This window comes from Hemitrygon akajei, chromosome 14, assembly GCF_048418815.1.
Source record: "Hemitrygon akajei chromosome 14, sHemAka1.3, whole genome shotgun sequence".
Classification (NCBI taxonomy): Eukaryota; Metazoa; Chordata; class Chondrichthyes; order Myliobatiformes; family Dasyatidae; genus Hemitrygon; species Hemitrygon akajei.
Window position 1 is genome coordinate 15786418 of NC_133137.1, and position 16891 is coordinate 15803308.

At 37.3% G+C, this 16891-nt stretch overlaps 1 protein-coding gene across 8 annotated transcripts in view; it reads left to right on the top strand.

Annotated features, from left to right (window-relative positions):
• Positions 1-16891, top strand: part of mtmr3 (myotubularin related protein 3) — a 77956-nt gene that overhangs the window by 3781 nt on the left and 57284 nt on the right. For 7 of the 8 annotated variants that reach the window (XM_073065507.1, XM_073065509.1, XM_073065508.1 and 4 more), the window contains exon 2: positions 16356-16426. The exons of the other annotated variant lie outside the window; for it this stretch is intronic. The gene's annotated coding sequence lies outside the window, so the exon portion shown is untranslated. The remainder of the gene's footprint in view (positions 1-16355; positions 16427-16891) is intronic. 8 annotated transcript variants of the gene reach the window in all.

Genomic DNA, 16891 nt, shown 5'->3' on the forward strand with positions numbered 1-16891 from the left:
TTTCTTTTTCTTTGAGATCATCTTAAAACTTTATGCACCCTGTTATTCTGTCCTTTGGGTTGTTACTATCGAGATTTCTTGGGACATTTAAAGCTTTGTACAGTGTAAAACCTTGCATATTTCATTTTGTGTATCTGGCAGATAAATGCAGATGCAGCTTCCACTTTTGAATAGTTCATAATCCCTTGCTGAAGCGAGGCCATGCTGGTAAAAATCACAGATGTTGCGTAGCATGATTTACTACAGTCTGTAATTGTTGCTCCAGCTTGCAGCATTTGAAATGCTGAACTAGTGCATCACGAAGTTTCATCTGTACGTACATTGACCTAGGATGTTTTCAATCAAAGCTTCATGTATATTTGCACAAAGCAAACTGATCTCAGTTGCTCTGAAATTAATTAGTTTCCTTGGTGCAGCAGAAGACTGGCAACATGGTAGGGGAGGAATTAATCTTAAGTACTTGTTCCCAGTTTTTACTCAAAAGATGCTCATGTGGACATTGGTTGAGAGCATAATAAAACTTAATGATGGTGATTTTCTTTATTAGCTTGCTGAAACCGAGGCTTGTTAATTTTTTATAAAAAGAAGCATTAAATGGCTGGAACTTCTGCTCAGGAGAGGCCATGTGAGTGCAGAAAAATACAATGAAAACATTGTCTTTTAAATCATGTTTTGTTATTTATTTGGAATGAATGTAGTCCTTGATTGTGTGAGAAAATAGTTGGCAAGTAATGAAAAATAATGAAGTCAAATTAGCAATGGGACTCAGAGTAATGTTAGTAGGCAATAGAATAGACTATTATGTAGTTGTATCGAGGGTTAGTAAATTACCCATTCACCTTTAATTTTAAACTCTGGTTTAGTTGGTGCTTCTTTTATGTCAATTAGGGGCTAAATAGAATACAGCTAGGCAGATGCACATTTTCAACATCGAACTATTCCATCCTTTGTCGCTGTTAAGGCAAATGTTTTTCTTAGTGTAATGGCTAGAAAATGAGCTTTTTTTAAAAAAAAAAATAGAGTATTGATTTCAAATGAAGCTTTTCCCAGTGCAGCAGGTTTCTCTTTCTCTAGTACTGGTACCAGCATCCCATGAATCTGAACCCAATTCTCCTATGTCAGTTTTTAACCATGCATTCACTTATCTGATCTTATTTACCCCTTACCAATTTGTACTTAAATCGGTTAATAATGACTGTTTACTGCAGAAAACAATGCCCATTCACTAGGCTTTTGAACTTAATTTTTTCCCTTTACACACCCATGCCCACTCAGTGTCACAGGGGATTTGTATATCTCCTCTGCTCTCATCCAAGCTAGTAGCAAGAGCATCATACCTGTTAGACAAAGGTAAGGACTATGGATCCTATGAAGATACTATAATGAATCCCCTGCTTGTCTTTTTTTACAATCACCCTTTTGCTGTCTGTGCGCACGGATCAAATTTGGGGTAATTAATTGGCATTCTAGAATAGTGTCTACAAGGCTTTTCCGTCTACAGTCTGGAGGTCAGAATCATGTTTTTCAATTCTGAGCCACAATTAATTGAGCAGCAGCATTTGCTGGATTTGGATTTCATTATTTTAGACATACACTCAGTGGCCACCGTATTAGAATAGCAGTGGAACATGGTGTAGTCTTCTGCTACTGTAGCCCATCCACTTCAAGGTTCGATCTGTTGTGCATTCATAAATGCCCTTCTGCACATCACTGTTGTAATATGTTGTTCTCTGAATTACTATTGCCTTCCTGTCAGCTTGAACAGTCCTCTGACTTATTAAAAGGTGTTATCACCCACAGAACTGTCGAACGCTAGGTGTTTTTTGTTTGTTATTTTGCTTTATCCTCTGTAAATTCGAGACTACTTGTGAAAATTTCCAGGGGATCAGCAGTTTCTGAGATGCTCAAACCCACCTTGTCTGGCACCAAAAATCATTCCATGGTCAAAGTCACTTAGATCACATTTCTTCAATCAGATGATTTGGGCTGAACAACAATTGAATTTCTAGTCCACATCTGCATGTTTTAGTGCATTGAGTTGCTGCCACATGACTGGCTGATCAGATATTTGCATTATTGATCAGGAATACAGGTGTACCTAATAAAGTGGCCACTGAGTGTAGTGCTTTTTCTTTCATAAATTTTGGGCCATTCATAAAGAAACGAAAAAAAATACCCAACCATCAAATGATTGAATATTGATAATGTGTAATCTAATATTCCTATTATGCAGAATTATTTGAACCGATTTGAAAACTTAAGATTATATATAATAGAGTTACATGCTGTAGCATTTTTTTCTGGCACTCTTAAGAGAGATGTGTACCAAATTCTGAGATTGCTGCAAAATGAACTCATATAATCAGTTGGCAAAGAAATCCAGAAAAAGCTCTGACAGCTCTAAATTTCTGTAAGATTAATAATTAATACAGCCATTTTTAAGATCTTTATGCAAATAAACTGAGTTATAATTTATAATATAGTTCATTTTTGTGTTCAGTTCAGAATTATTTTAACTTGAAGCTGCTATCTGGTTGTAAATTGTAACATGAGTAGCAAGATAAATGTACAAGCAAAATATTTGGAGTGTTGTATTTTGCAATGAGTTACCAACCCATCTATTAATCTAGAGTTCTAAAGTGCAGCAAAATTGTTACCTTCACTTGTTTGAAATCTATTAACCTCATAGATGTTAGGAGGGATTTTGTTAAATAAATTGTGATAGGTGGGTGGTTCAAATACAAACAACACACTTTAAAAGCTGTGCAGATTTATTATTTAATTGTTCATACTTTTTTATGTTGAAAACTTTTAATCTACTGCACCATTCTCCTTTAATGTGATACCATTTTCTTTGAATAATTGTAGGATTAAGAAGGAAGAATACTTTAAAAAAGTTCATTTTTTTGTATGGTAGGAGAAATAAAGAAAACAAAATAAAGACTGGAATTTTCAAAAACCGTGCCACTTGGGATAAAAATGCCTCAAGTGTGTCCACATCTGCTCTCTTTTTTGTTGCAATAACACTTTATGCACAACAGTGAAGTGTTCTTAACACAAAGTACACTGCAGATGCTGTGGTCAAATCATTACGTACAAACAAGCTGGATGAATTCAGCAGGTCGGGCAGTATCCATTGAAAGGAGCAGTCAACGTTTCGGGCCGAGACCCTTCGTCAGGACCCTGCCTGACAAAGGGTCTCGGCCCGAAACGTTGACTGCTCCTTTCAACGGATGCTGCCCGACCTGTTGAGTTCATCCAGCTTGTTCGTAAGTGAAGTGTTCTTGGAAGCTTGGGAGATGATTCATGTTAAATGTAAAGATTTCATGACAATGTTGATGTAGACAAAAGGGTGTTGATTCAAAACCTCAGATTACAAATGTAGTTAGACTCCCAAAGTAGGATCATTCTTAAATTAAAATCAAGACTGTCATTAGGAAATTTTGGAATGTCGTGTAATTAGCAGAAACAGATAAAATTCTATCTTCCTTACAATGAAATAGAATTCAGTTATTTAATCTCCAAAAATGCACTATGAAATTGATTTTAAAATTGTGGACATAGCCAAATTTAGAGGATAGGAAGTGGGGAGGTGAGGAGAGAGCCAGTCTCTCCATAATAAATTGCAATAAGGCATTAATAGCCTTAATTGGTATTTAATTAATAAAGTAATTCATGCACAGAAAAATGGTAGGGACAATACACATAATGCTAGAGCACCTCAGTGGGCCAGGCAGCATCTATGGAAAAGAGAACAGTTGACGTCCCAGCCAAAAATGTCGACCGTAATCTTTTCCATAGGTGCTGCCTGGCCTGCAGAGTTCCTCCAGCATTTTGTGTGTGTGTTGCTTGGGTTTCCAACATCTGCAGATTTTCTCTTGTTTGAAAGCGTAGGGAAGTTAGTTCTGCTTGAAATATTTGAACCTAAGTAGAAATACAAGTACACTAATCACTAAAAAGTTGTGATGTAAGGGATAGTAATGTTTTTATGCGAGGGGGGGGGGGGGGAACAAGCCCTAAGGTGGAACTAAATACCAGAATTTGTGAAACTTTTATCTTAGTAGATCGAAACAGCCCATTTGATGATGATCATAGAAAAAGGAGAGGATATACAAAGATTCACAAGAACTGTATAGCCTTGTTCTGAAACTAATATGAAAAGTATAGGCAGGGTCTCAACTTGGAATGGAATTGCTATAATTTGATAGAGTAAACAAAGCCATTATTAGAAACAGGGAAATTGGATGTTTGGGGAGTGATATGATGCTTTGGGAACTAATAAAGTTTACAGGCAAGGAAGTGGTTGAAGTAAATAGTTAATATATTTAAGGAAAGGCTAGATCTCCCTATGAGCAAGATGCAGAGAATGCCTCATCTGCCAATGTGTAGGCTAGGTGATTTGTCTTACATTATTTAATATTCTGTGAAGGATTAATTGTTTGCTGTTTTGCTATCTTATGAATGAAATTTATGGAACTGTTTTGGAAGATATTTGCCTTGTGTCCTGAAAATTTAGTGGAGAAGCATATTTATTAATAAGTAAGCTTTAAGGAATTTTTTTTAAAAAAATACAATGCAAAATGCAATTTCAACCCCTCAACTGAACTTGGCCTGAATATTGTTACTACGATGCACTTCAGACCAGTGACATTTAAGGCTTGCCAGTAGTTATTGTTACGTACCCCGTAACTGGGTGTCTGACCAGCAAAGATAGAAGAATCCGTTGGAGTCTGGTGGTACTATTTTCAAACAGTGTTTATTAGTAAAATATACAAATCAATATCAACAATACAAATATACAGATAATACACGTTAGCAATACTAAACCTAAAAGTGTGGGTATAATAATAATAATAAACAAGCTCTGTCGATGTCTAGGGGATAATGAATTGTCATATGTGAATATAAAGTTCAGTTCATACGTGCTGAGGTAGTTGTTGGTTCTTGTGTTTTAATCGTTGGGGGGAGAGAGAGAGAGCGAGCAAACAGTGACCACTACAGTCAGTCAAACACTCCTTTACGTTCTTGATCCGTCGATGTGTTGTGGCCATTCAGGTATGACCCCTCTGTCCTTCAGCTAGACCGTTCTTCTGTGGTGGACTCGTCACCCAGGCAAGGGTGGACACACACACAAGCCGCCACCGGCCCTGCTATAAACACTGAGTTAAACTGACCGATCCTTTGTTTGGTCTCCGATGCCCCACACCTTCACGTGGGTTCCAACACTTAAGCAGTGCTCACTAGTGTGTCTGAGGGGTGTCTCCCCAGACTTCACTTTTATCCCTACTCACGGGGACTCGGGTGTCAATCAGTTTTGAATGGCTTAGTCCATCAAACTAGCCCACTCTGGCTGTCCACTGAGGAATTTTAATGAACAGAATGGTACCAAGTAAACAGCCCTCTCTGGAGCCATGTCTTTCAGGAGTCATAATATAGTGGGTCAACAAGTCTCTCTCTCCTGGTGTTATCTCTCCCTTATCTGAAGCAAATGTTCCAGTCCCAGTATGTTTTCCCTTTGTCTCTTTCTCTCTCATTAGCAGCGTAGTAACAGTAGCAGTTTGTGATTCTCCTGGGGGGGGGGAGGGGGGGACATGGGCAACTCTGTACCCTTCTACCCATCAGAGTTGTTCATCCTTCATAACGTTATCAAATTGTAGTGAAGCTCTCTAAATGTTTTAAGCAAATCTGTGGGAATTTTTTTAAATTATTGAAATGTTTTTTAAAAATGAATAGCTTTATCAAATGTACAGAAGATGTAATGCACCTAAAATGTTGAAAACTAATTTCTTCACTTAGAGTTTAAATTTAATTTTTTAAAGTTGGATTTTATATTGAGCAAATGAGGTCCACTTTAAATTTCAACATTTTAGGCATTCTAATAACAGTATGAGTTGGTAAGGATGTAAAAACAGATAGAATCCTGGTTATTCTAATGAATGGTGAAGGATAGGAAATGTTGTTCTGGGTTCCCTCCCACCCCCACCCCCTTTCCAATCCTGATGAAGTGTCTCAGCCCAAAATGTTGACTGTTCATTTCTCCCCGTAGATTCTGCCTGACTTGCTGAGTTCTTCCAGCATATATGTGTGCCGGTCACATAGGAAATAACCATTTAAAGGAAAAGTTGCTGTTTCTACAAAATGTGAACTGAGTTATTACCAGGGATGAAAATGGAGGCTTTAAAATCTGAGGATAAAATGCCATTTAAGTAAACTTTTTGAAAGGAAAGGCAGTCTAGTTAAAAGGGATGCCATCTTTCAATAATTATGAACTAAGTTGATATTACATTTTTAAAGTTATACAATCACAAACTACACTTAAAGTGAGCAGATGCAAACAACAGCATCTGTTGCACTGCAGTATTGGAAATTTTGTTATATCCATGATATGTTTTTCCACAATATCTTTGGCTTTGCTGTACTACCTTATTTACTTTTAATTTAATTTTAATGTATTGAATTAAATTTTGATGCTGTGAATTTTTGGGAAAAATTAACTTTTGAGCTATGGCAAGGGCCTTGGAGAACTCGTAGCTAATTAGTCTCCAGTGCCTCCTAGTGGTCAGTTACATAAATATTGATGTTGGATTGGAAAGGTTAATTTCAAAGTAAATTTGTTATCAAAGTACATCCATGTCACCATAAACTGAGATTCATTTTCTTGTAGACATACTTAATACATCCATAATAGAATAAAAATAAAAATCAGTGAAAGACTGCACTAACTTGGGCATTCAACCAGTGTGCAAGAGTAGAGACGGCACAATACAAAAAAAAGATAAATAATGTTTATTGCTTGTATATTATTGAGAACATGAGATGAAGAGTCCTTGAAAGGGAATCCATAGGTTGAGGTAACAGTTCAATGACGTGGTGAGTGAAGTTGCCCCTTTTAATTCAACATGGTTGAGGGGTAATAATTGTTCCTGAACCTGGTGGTAAGTCCTGGGCTTCTGTATCTTCCCAATGAATGTTGGGAAGATACAGCAACATTCCCTGTGACAGTGATTCATGTAGATGTGCTCAATGCTAGGAAAGACTTTGTCTATGATGGACTGTACCATATCCACTACTTTTCATGAAGGCTGCTCGCACGTTGGCCTCGGACTGAAATCACAGGATCCTCAGGGGGCTGTGGGAGTTCATGATGGCTCCATGTTTTGATGGTCAAAGTGAGCATAGCAGGCTTATCTAGAAGTGAAGTCCTGTTTCTTATGTTGCTTGTTTTTTTAACTTTATAACCGGTGATAGCATTCAAGTACTCCCACAACTGTTGAGCATCCTTCTTTGACTCAAGTTTAGTCTGAATCAAGTTAGTGAAGTTCAAATAACACAGTTGCAAAATGGAGGAGATAAAAATACTAAAAACAAAAGATATCTAAAAGTTCCCAGCATTTTAGTACTCAATCTAAGTAGTTTTAAATGTATTATGTTTTAAATTCTCCACTGAAATTAAAGCTATCATCGTTTTCAGTTGCAGATCATAGTGAATCAGTGATTGCTAACTATTTTTGGCTACTGCTTTTTCCTCTCCTTGTTCTCAGTACATCCATTCTTGATATTAAGTTTGTCAACTCTATTTCTATACCCCATTTTGCTATTACCATATCAAGCACTCGTCTCCTTTTGCTGAGCACCCAATTCATGAATACTTAAATATTTCCCTTGCCCCAATGTGTCGCCATCATAAATGGTTGCATTTTCTCAGATGTACTCGTCTTCTCCACTCCACCAGCTTTCCAACTTATCATTATTCTGCTCCTGAAAACTCAATTTTCTGCTCCTTTGTTGTGTCATTCTATACTGACCTGCTTTGCCTTGTTAAGATCTTAAACATGTTGTTGCCATAGTGCTTCATACCCACATTCTAAAACTTTCTCCTTTTAATCTGCGGATCTTCCAATACACTGAAGATTACTTAATCTTGTTATTAAAGCCAGCTTTTGTGACTGCAGTCATGCTGTATTATCCCTTCTTGCTATTGGATAGTGTTACTCACACATTTCTGAAGCCTATTTAGTGGAGACCCTCAAATCGTTGTTATGGTTCTAGCCTTGATCCATTCTTCAGTTCTGTACAGACATTGAGTACACCATCTGTACAAAATCAGCTTTTATATGCTTAATCAATTTTCAAATGGTTATCTTTTCTCTGTACATAGATTGCTTGACAAATGTTTTCTGTAAAATCCATATGAAATCTATTTTTTGACAGCTTAATCAGTGATCTTGTATTTACAAACGTTTGGAACAATTTTTCCTATGTGAAATAATTGGGGAACTTGTTCAGGCCAAATAAAGCATTATTGCATCTTGTATGGAAATTGTTTCAATACACTAATGGATTAAAAAGTTGCTTATGAAATATTCAGTTCAGTGGGATCTAGGAGAGTATGCACATTGATGCAAATTTGATGTTTTCGGATTTCTAGGTCTGACTGTCGGGAAAGCCGATATTAGGAAGGTACTTTAAATGTAAATCGAAACTCTGATAATCCACTATCTAACTTCAGAAATGCTTGATAGCTCACCAGGTGATGTTTCTTGCATTCCTCTTAATCTGACCTGGATTTATAATTGAAATTAATTGAAAGTGTATTTGGGTAGACATAACACCCAATAGTTAGGAAAGTTTGCTAGTCAGATGGCATGGTGTGTGTATCCAGAGATACCGGCCACGTGACAGATGCACCACATGCCAATCAACATTTGGTCCCTCCCAACTAATCAATGCACACCTAAATTATTGGTCACCTTAATTGGATTAACTCGCCCAGCCCCATGCTTTAAAAAGTGAGACTTTGCCCTTGGCTAGCCCTCTCTTACAGACCACCACATTGGAGGTAAGTGCATTGATTTATGCTTGGGAAGGTCTATCGTTTGTCCTGGTAAGGGAGCTGCAGCTATCTAAGGTCAAGGGGGATAGCTGTCATAGTGCTTTTCCCTTGTTCTTTGTTTGTGTAACTGTACCCTGTCCCCACACTGCTTCCTGTGTATTGCAGTTGCTTGTGTTGACCTGACTTCCCCATGTAAATAAATTCCTTATTATTAAAACTGTGTCCAGGCCTCTACTGTTGAGACTCAAAGGACCAGTTATTTTCCATCATAACAGTATGCCCAACTAAATGGTGGCGTAGCTCTACTGTATAGTAATCATCTGTACATAATACTATACATAATCATCAGCACTATGTAAACAAAGTTAGAAATACCAAAGGACAATCATTATAACAATGTGGAAAAGCGTTCAGTTACAATATAATCAGAGTGGTATGTTTATCTTGTGAACAACAATGTGCCCTTGAATTGCTATGTATTATAATATTGTTCATTCATGGTATTTTGGTTGTTTAACTTCATGTAATCTTGAAAACAAAGTAACTTGCAGTTTACAAATATTCTATGATGAATGTACTTCTATGTGGACTACTAGTTCATTTGATTACGGCAGTCAGTGGCAGAAAAATTGCATGTTAAATTTGTTATTTTGTTGTTTCAGTATTTTTTGTCCATTCTGGTTAAGGAATAGCTTCAGAACTTCTATGTGGCTCAAGGGCAGGTGTTCACAATGTAGCTCATTGATTGCATCAAAACATGTAGGTTGTTCAGTGAGACAATTATAACTCATTTGTTTAGTAAGTAGGCACATTTTCCATGCATTCATATGCAATGGACAGGAGCATGCTAATTTATAAGACTTGTACACTGAGACCTGGATTCAAATCGTACCAAGGTAGCTGGAAATTGAGTTCAAATTGTGGAAACCACAAAACTCCTTGATAGTTGTAAAAGCCTGTTTGAATTATGTTAAGCACTTGTTGGCATGTACAAATTGTTCTGTAAATTTGGTATCTGCTACCCAAATATGACCTGTATGTTTCATCGTTTAGTAATTTGATGACAGCAAAAGCTTTGTCAACTGACCAGTCTTCGTTTCCATGCTTACATGCATGTTCCCTTTTCTTTTCTCCACCTTTCCCTTATTGGGCTGAAAGTATAACTGTATTTCACATTTCTGGTTTAGATGAAGGGTCATTAACCTCAAACATGAATTCTGCTTCTCTCTATAGATGCTACATGATCTAAGTATTTCCAGCACTATTTTCATTTTAGATCCCAGCACTTTTGATTTATTTTGCTTTTCATTTGCAGGATCTGCAACTGTTGGTGTATCTATTGTGCTTTATCACTGGCAGTCTGGGCAGGCTCTGAGATGATACCTTCACATGTAAAAGTGAAATGAATCTATAGGTATTAGATTATTATAGATGAGTGGAACTAAGTGGCATCTACTTGTATAGTTGATGAGGTATTAGAAAATAATCGTAAGTCCACTGAATGTTTACAACACTACATCCCACTCCTTGGAGTTGCTTGCTAGTGTAAATTTCTCCTTTGTTCCACTGTAGCAAATTAGCTGCTATCTTTACCTTTTGTAGAGTTTGGAAGGCTTATTTGTCCTCCTGGTGAAGAAATATCCCTCTATGCAATAATTCAAATGCTTTTTTTAAAGTCTTAACCTTGTCCTATTTACTGTCTATCTTCACTTGCTTCACATTCCAAGTGAGTTTGCACAACTCACTTACAACAGGGGGGGGATCTCATAGAAGCATCCCAAATGTTAAAAGCCTGAACAGATTAGATATGGCAGTTATTCCCATGGTAGGGGATTCTGGGACAAGAGGGCACGGCTTTAGGATTGAAGAACGTCCTTTTGGAACTGAGATACGAGTATACAAAATCAAATTTATTTTCATGCTTGCAGTACATGGCATCAAATGTACAACCTTCACTAGAAAAGCAAATTATGCACAATCTTTTACAAGAAAGAACAATTAGTGCAAATAAGTCTGTTATAATGCAAAGTGGTCATAGTGTAGCTATAATGAGGTAATAGAATTCTGCAGGTTTGGTTCAAGAATCAAATGGTTTATTTTGGTTTGGTTTATTATTGTCACATGTACTGTGATAGTGGAAAAACTTGTCTAACATGCTCTTCGTACAGATCAAATCATTACAGAGTGCATTGAGATAGAACAAGATAAAATAATAACAATGCAGAATAAAGTATAAATACTACAATAGAAGTACAGGGAAACAAAGTAGAATGGCAGGTGATCTTCATTCCTTTAAGTTCCTAGGTCTCAACCTCTTCACATTGATGTAGAGAAGAGCTTGTGTACTAACCCCCCCCCCCCCATCCCACTTTTCTGTTGTCAATGATCAGCTCTTTTGCTTTATTGATATTGAGCGAATTGTTATCATGACTCCCTGATACTAAGCTCCCTCTCTTCTTCCTGTACTCTGACTTGCTATTTGTTGAGTTACATCCCACAATGATGGTATCACCTGCAAACATAGTTAGTTAAAATGGAATCTGGCCACACAGTCATGAGTGTGGAGTGGAGCAGGGTGCTGAGGGTTTCACCTCAGTTTGAGTTATAGAGGGAGGTGATGACTCCCAGCAAGAGCAGTTTGGTGGTGAGTTTGCTTGGTTGAGAAGAATTAACTAGCCTTAACTTGGTGATGTGCCACTAAATGCTTGCATACCTCCTGCCTGATGTAACTGCAAGAGGATGTCAAGTCCTTAATGGTGGGGATATTTGATAGATGCCTTAAGGCAGCATCTCATGTTGGTACTACCAAAGGTGGGGAGGGATGTGCCCCTGATATATTGGCTGAATCCACTACTCTCTACAGCTGTATGAATTCCTGGCCATCCAATTGTCATAGCAGACCATGCTCCAACCAGTTGATATTTTCAATAGTAAATTTGTAGTAGATTGTTAGTGTTCAGTGAAGGCCAAACCTCATCACCTGAAGGTAAAAATGCTGGTGTGACTTCCTTGCTGTGCCTAGGATAGGTCATCTGAAACCTTAATACCTGGGAATTTAAAGTAAGTGACAATCTCCACCACTGATTTGCCAATGAAAACTGTCACATGCTCACCCTCCTTCCCCTTCTTGAAATCAATTTAGTTTAACTGGCTTTGAACAAGTTGTGCAGTTCTTGAAGTGCTTATGAGGGGGATGGCAGTTGTTGTGGCAGGTAATCACACTTCTCCTGGGCACTTAAAATAACATTTTTTTTAGATGGGGATCCCAAACTACAGAAGTAATTGTAATCTTATGATAGCATCAGGTCTTGTTTATTGACTGGAATTTTAGATAAAATCTGCTCTATAAATTATTTCATGTCCCAATTATTTTAAGTAAACTGAGTTCTAGATTTCCTGTTTACATTACAATTGTGTAACTTCGATGTTCAGCTGCAGAAAAGATGAAGTGAGAAATCGAATGACAAAATAGCAATATTGAACTTTTTATTTTGAAGAAAAATATTGGTGATACTTCTGAGTAAAGGCATCTTAGTCTCTAAGTCAAGGAAGAAATACCTGGACTTTTAATGAAATTAATATCAAACCAAGTCAGTGTGGATTTATGGAGGGTAAACAGTTTAAGAAATTTTCTAGAGCTCTTTGAGGATATAACAATCTAAATACAGTGGATTCCAGTTAGTTGGTCCAGACCAATCAGGGAAGATATTTTTGTGACAACTCTTAAAGAACAAAAACTAAATTAAGGAAAAAAACTGAGATTCCCTTCGTTTATTTGGGGCACTATGCCACTTAATTGGGGAGCGATACTGTTGCCGAATATTTTCTAACTAGCATCAGTTGTGTGCACTTGCGTGACTGTTACACCATGCTTAAAGATATTTTTAAATAGTGTCAGTTGTATGTATTTGTGTTCAGAAAGTAGTGAATTTTTTGTCACTAATAGTGAGAAATGAGCTGTATGACAACTCAGAACTATTTTGCCCACTGCAGTTTCAAGCATTCAGATTTGGGGACGCCAGAAACTGACAGGAATGGAATTGAAATGATTTCACAACTTCAAGTTAAGAAATATGAAAAATTTGAAAGTATCAACAATGTTGCAATGGAAGTGAAGATCTGGAGGCTGTAGTTGTCTATAGTATTGTATGAAGGCAAACTATTAACTGCACTACATGTCTGTGCTGATTTTGATCATTTACAGTCAATCAAAAGAATATGCCAATGATTCCTCCGCTCATAGTTATTAGGGACTAGTAGTTTTATTGTACTGTAGCGGGATTGGCAGTTTTCTAATTTGTTCTGTATTTCATTTAAATACATGAGTTTTTACTTGGTTAAAAGGTCATTGGTATATCTTTCTAACTACTTCCATGAAACTTCAGCTAATTGGGGCTGCCACTTAATTGGGCCAAAATGTATTGGTCCTGATGTGTCCCAGTTAACTGGAATCCACAGTAGATGGGGAAATTATAAATGTAGTGGTATTTGGATTTTCAGAAGTATTTGACAATGTGCCAAAAGACTGGTGTAATTTTTAGGGAAATTATATTGGCATGATTTAAAGATTAGCTATCCTAGAGATGAAAGACAAATTAAAGGGGTCTTTTCTAGGCATGAAGAATGTAACTAAAGGCTGTTTCCTACCCATTCTCTTCTCCCCCCCCCCCCCCCCAAAACACCCACCCATACTTGGCACTCAATTATGTGCAATTTTACAATATTGAAGAGGGAATAGTGTAAGACATCCAAATGTTACTTGACCTAACAGCTGGTACTAATCAAAGGAATTGATATTTTCAAACTGCATATTAAATTTTAATAAAACTCATATTTTGAGGAGACATCTACTTAGCCCTTTTGTTTGGTACTGGTCTAGTACTTTGCCAGTAACAGTTATGTGTCAAAGTGAAAAATGAAGTTAAGTTACTTCACTTTTTTTTCTGAACTAGTGAAGCATTTGACCATGTGCAATATTTCAGCACAGTGGTGCAATTAGTAGAGCTGCTGAATCACAGCATCAGAGACTGGGTTCATTCCTGACCTTGGGTGCTGTTTGCGTGGAGTTTGGTGCTGGTTTCCTCCTGGTACTCCAGTTTCCCCTCCAATCCAAAAGGCACGCAGGTTGGTAGCTTAATTAGCCACTGTATATTGCCCTGAGTTGTAGGTGAGTAATAGAATTGTGGGAGGAGTTGATGAGAATGTGGGGAGGGTAAGACCATATTCGTTGAGTAGGTGGCTGATGGTCACCACAGACTCTGGGTTGAAGAGACTTCCCCCCCCCCCCCCCCCCTGCTGTTCCCACTGTAACTCTGATGCAGAAATGGCTGCAATACACCTGCAACCTAAGTGAAGGAGTTTAAACTGCAACCCATTATATGATTATAGACCCCAACTGAGAGCGTTTGCCTCCAGTTTGTATTGGGCAACTTTAAATTCTTAATGCCAACAAATTCTATCACCTTACACGTTCCCACAAAACACAGTCTGAAGTATGTAATTTCATCTTTAAATAAAAGATTGAATTGAAAAGTGGACATATTTTTAAGAGCAGTTCTTTCAGATCCAAGAAAATGAGTAGAATGAACAGTATCCATATACTTTCCCTTTAACATATAAACCAAATGAAGCAAGGGCTTCCCAATTTCATAGAAAACTGAAGAAATTAGTGAACTTAAAAATGCATTGGATTTGATTTTTATGTTGATCTGCAAAAGTATTTGAGAATCGGGTTTATCACCACCGGCATGTGTCATAAAATTTGGTAACTTAGCAGTACAATGCAATATATGATATAGAAAGAAAATATAAATGAATTACAGTAAGTGTATATTAAATTAAAATAGTGCAACAACAGAAATAATTTTTTAAAAATAAGGTTTCATGGGTTCAATGTCCATTTAGAAACTGGATGGCAGAGGAGCAGAAGCTGTTCCTGAATCGCTGAGTGTACCTTCAGCTTCTGTACCTCTTTCCTGATAGTAACAGTGAGAAGAGGGCATGCCCAATGTAATGGGGTCCTTAATAATGGATGTCACCTTTCTAAGGCACTGCATTTACAGATGTCTTGGATACTACAGAGGCTAGTACCCAAGATGGAGCGGACTAATTTTACAACTTTCTGTAGCTTTCGGTCCTTTGCAATAGCCCCCCCAAACCAGACAGTGATGCAGACTGTTCTCCATGGTACATCTATAGAAGTTTGAGTGTTTTAGATAACATACCAAATCTCTTCAAATTCCAAATGAAATATAACTGTTGTCTTGCCTTCTTTATTGGTGTATCAATATGCTGAGACAAGGTTAGATCCTCAGATCTTGACACCCAGGAATTTGAAATTGCTCACTCCACTTCTGATCCCTCTGAGGATTGGTTTGTATTACCTAGTCTTACCCTTCCTGAAGTCCACAATCGGCTCTTCCATCTTACTGACGTTGAATGCAAGGATGTTGCTTTGACACCACTCAAGTAGCTGGTATATCTCGCTCCTGTACACCCGCTCATCTCCATCTGAGACTTGACAATCAGTGGTTGTATCATCATCAAATTTATGGATGGTATTTGAGCTATACCTAGCTGAACAGTCATGGGTATAGAGGGAGTAAAGCAGTAGGGTAAGCGCACACCCAAAATGTGCCAGTGTTGATCAACAGTGAGGAGGGGATTTTGTCACCAATCTGCACAGTTAGGAAGGTGAGGATCCAGTTGCAGAGGGAGGCTCAGGTTCTGTAGCTTATTGATCAGGACTTTGGGAATGATGGTATTAAACGATGAGCTATAGCAATGAATGGCATCCTGACATGGGTGATTATCCTGTCCTGGTGATCAAAGGCCATGTGAAGAGCCATTGAGATTGTCTGCTGTAGACCTATTGTGATAGGCAAATTGCAGTGGCTCCACGTCCTTGCTAGGGCAGGAGTTGATTCTAGCCATGACGAACCTTCAAAGCATTTTATCACTGTAGATGTGAGTGCTACTGGACAATAGTACTATAGAACTGCTCATGCTATTCTTAGGCACTGGTATAATTGTTGCCTTTTTGAAGCAGGTGGGGACTTCCAACTATAGTTTAGTGTAGTTTTTGTATTGTTCATGTAGCACCATGGTCCTGAAAAATGTTGTCTAGTTTTTAGTGTGTACTCTACCAGCAGTTTTGGTTGAAATGACAATAAAAAGTGACTTGACATAGCAGTGAGGGGTTGAAAATGTCCCTGAATAATCCCACCATTTGGTTGATATTATACCTTTAGTAAAAAGATACAAATCTTGAAAAAACAAGCATGTATGCATGTAAACAAAACAATTGAGCAAGCAAAGGGTGCAGTGTAGTTCCTCAATGATGACAATGTTTTACTTTCCATAGTTTGTGTTCAAAATGTTTTTGAACTGAGGGAGCAATATAAAGCATGTTTACAGCTTTGAGTTTTTGTGTTTGTCATTTTGAGTATATTATTGAAAAATAAACTGCCAGAAAACTCTTGTAGCTTTTTAAACTACTAAAGATTGAAAACTTGTTTTGCAGTTTTTGATGTGATCTACTCCAGGACACAAGGTTTATTTTGGGAAAAGTTGATTAGACATTGACTAATTTTGGTAAGTGCATTTTAAATTTCATTTTGGTTTAAGTAAAGAACTTAGAATCTGATTCTCTAACTGCAGAGTTTCACAAATTTATTTTTTGCAGCATTTCAATGACAATGGGGTTCTACTGAACTGTAAGGCATGCAGTGCAGCTGATTGCAGCAAACTTTTTATTTATTTCTTCATCTGTATTTCAATTAATTCAAGCTTCAAAATTGTCTGTTACTTAAACATTTTCACACTTCAAATGATATTTGCTAAAGTTGATCAGAAAAACTGAATGGTTAATAGCCATTAACTTTTTGCTTAAGCATCAAAATTACTTCTCCCATCTGAGTTGGTTATGTCAGAGGTACTGATTGACACTTTTATAGGACTATTATAATTGTATCAATTTTTAAGATAAATTAACTTTAAAAGTTGCTTCCATGTCCACCATGGCATAATAAAACAAAACTAGATGTGTAAAAGATTTGC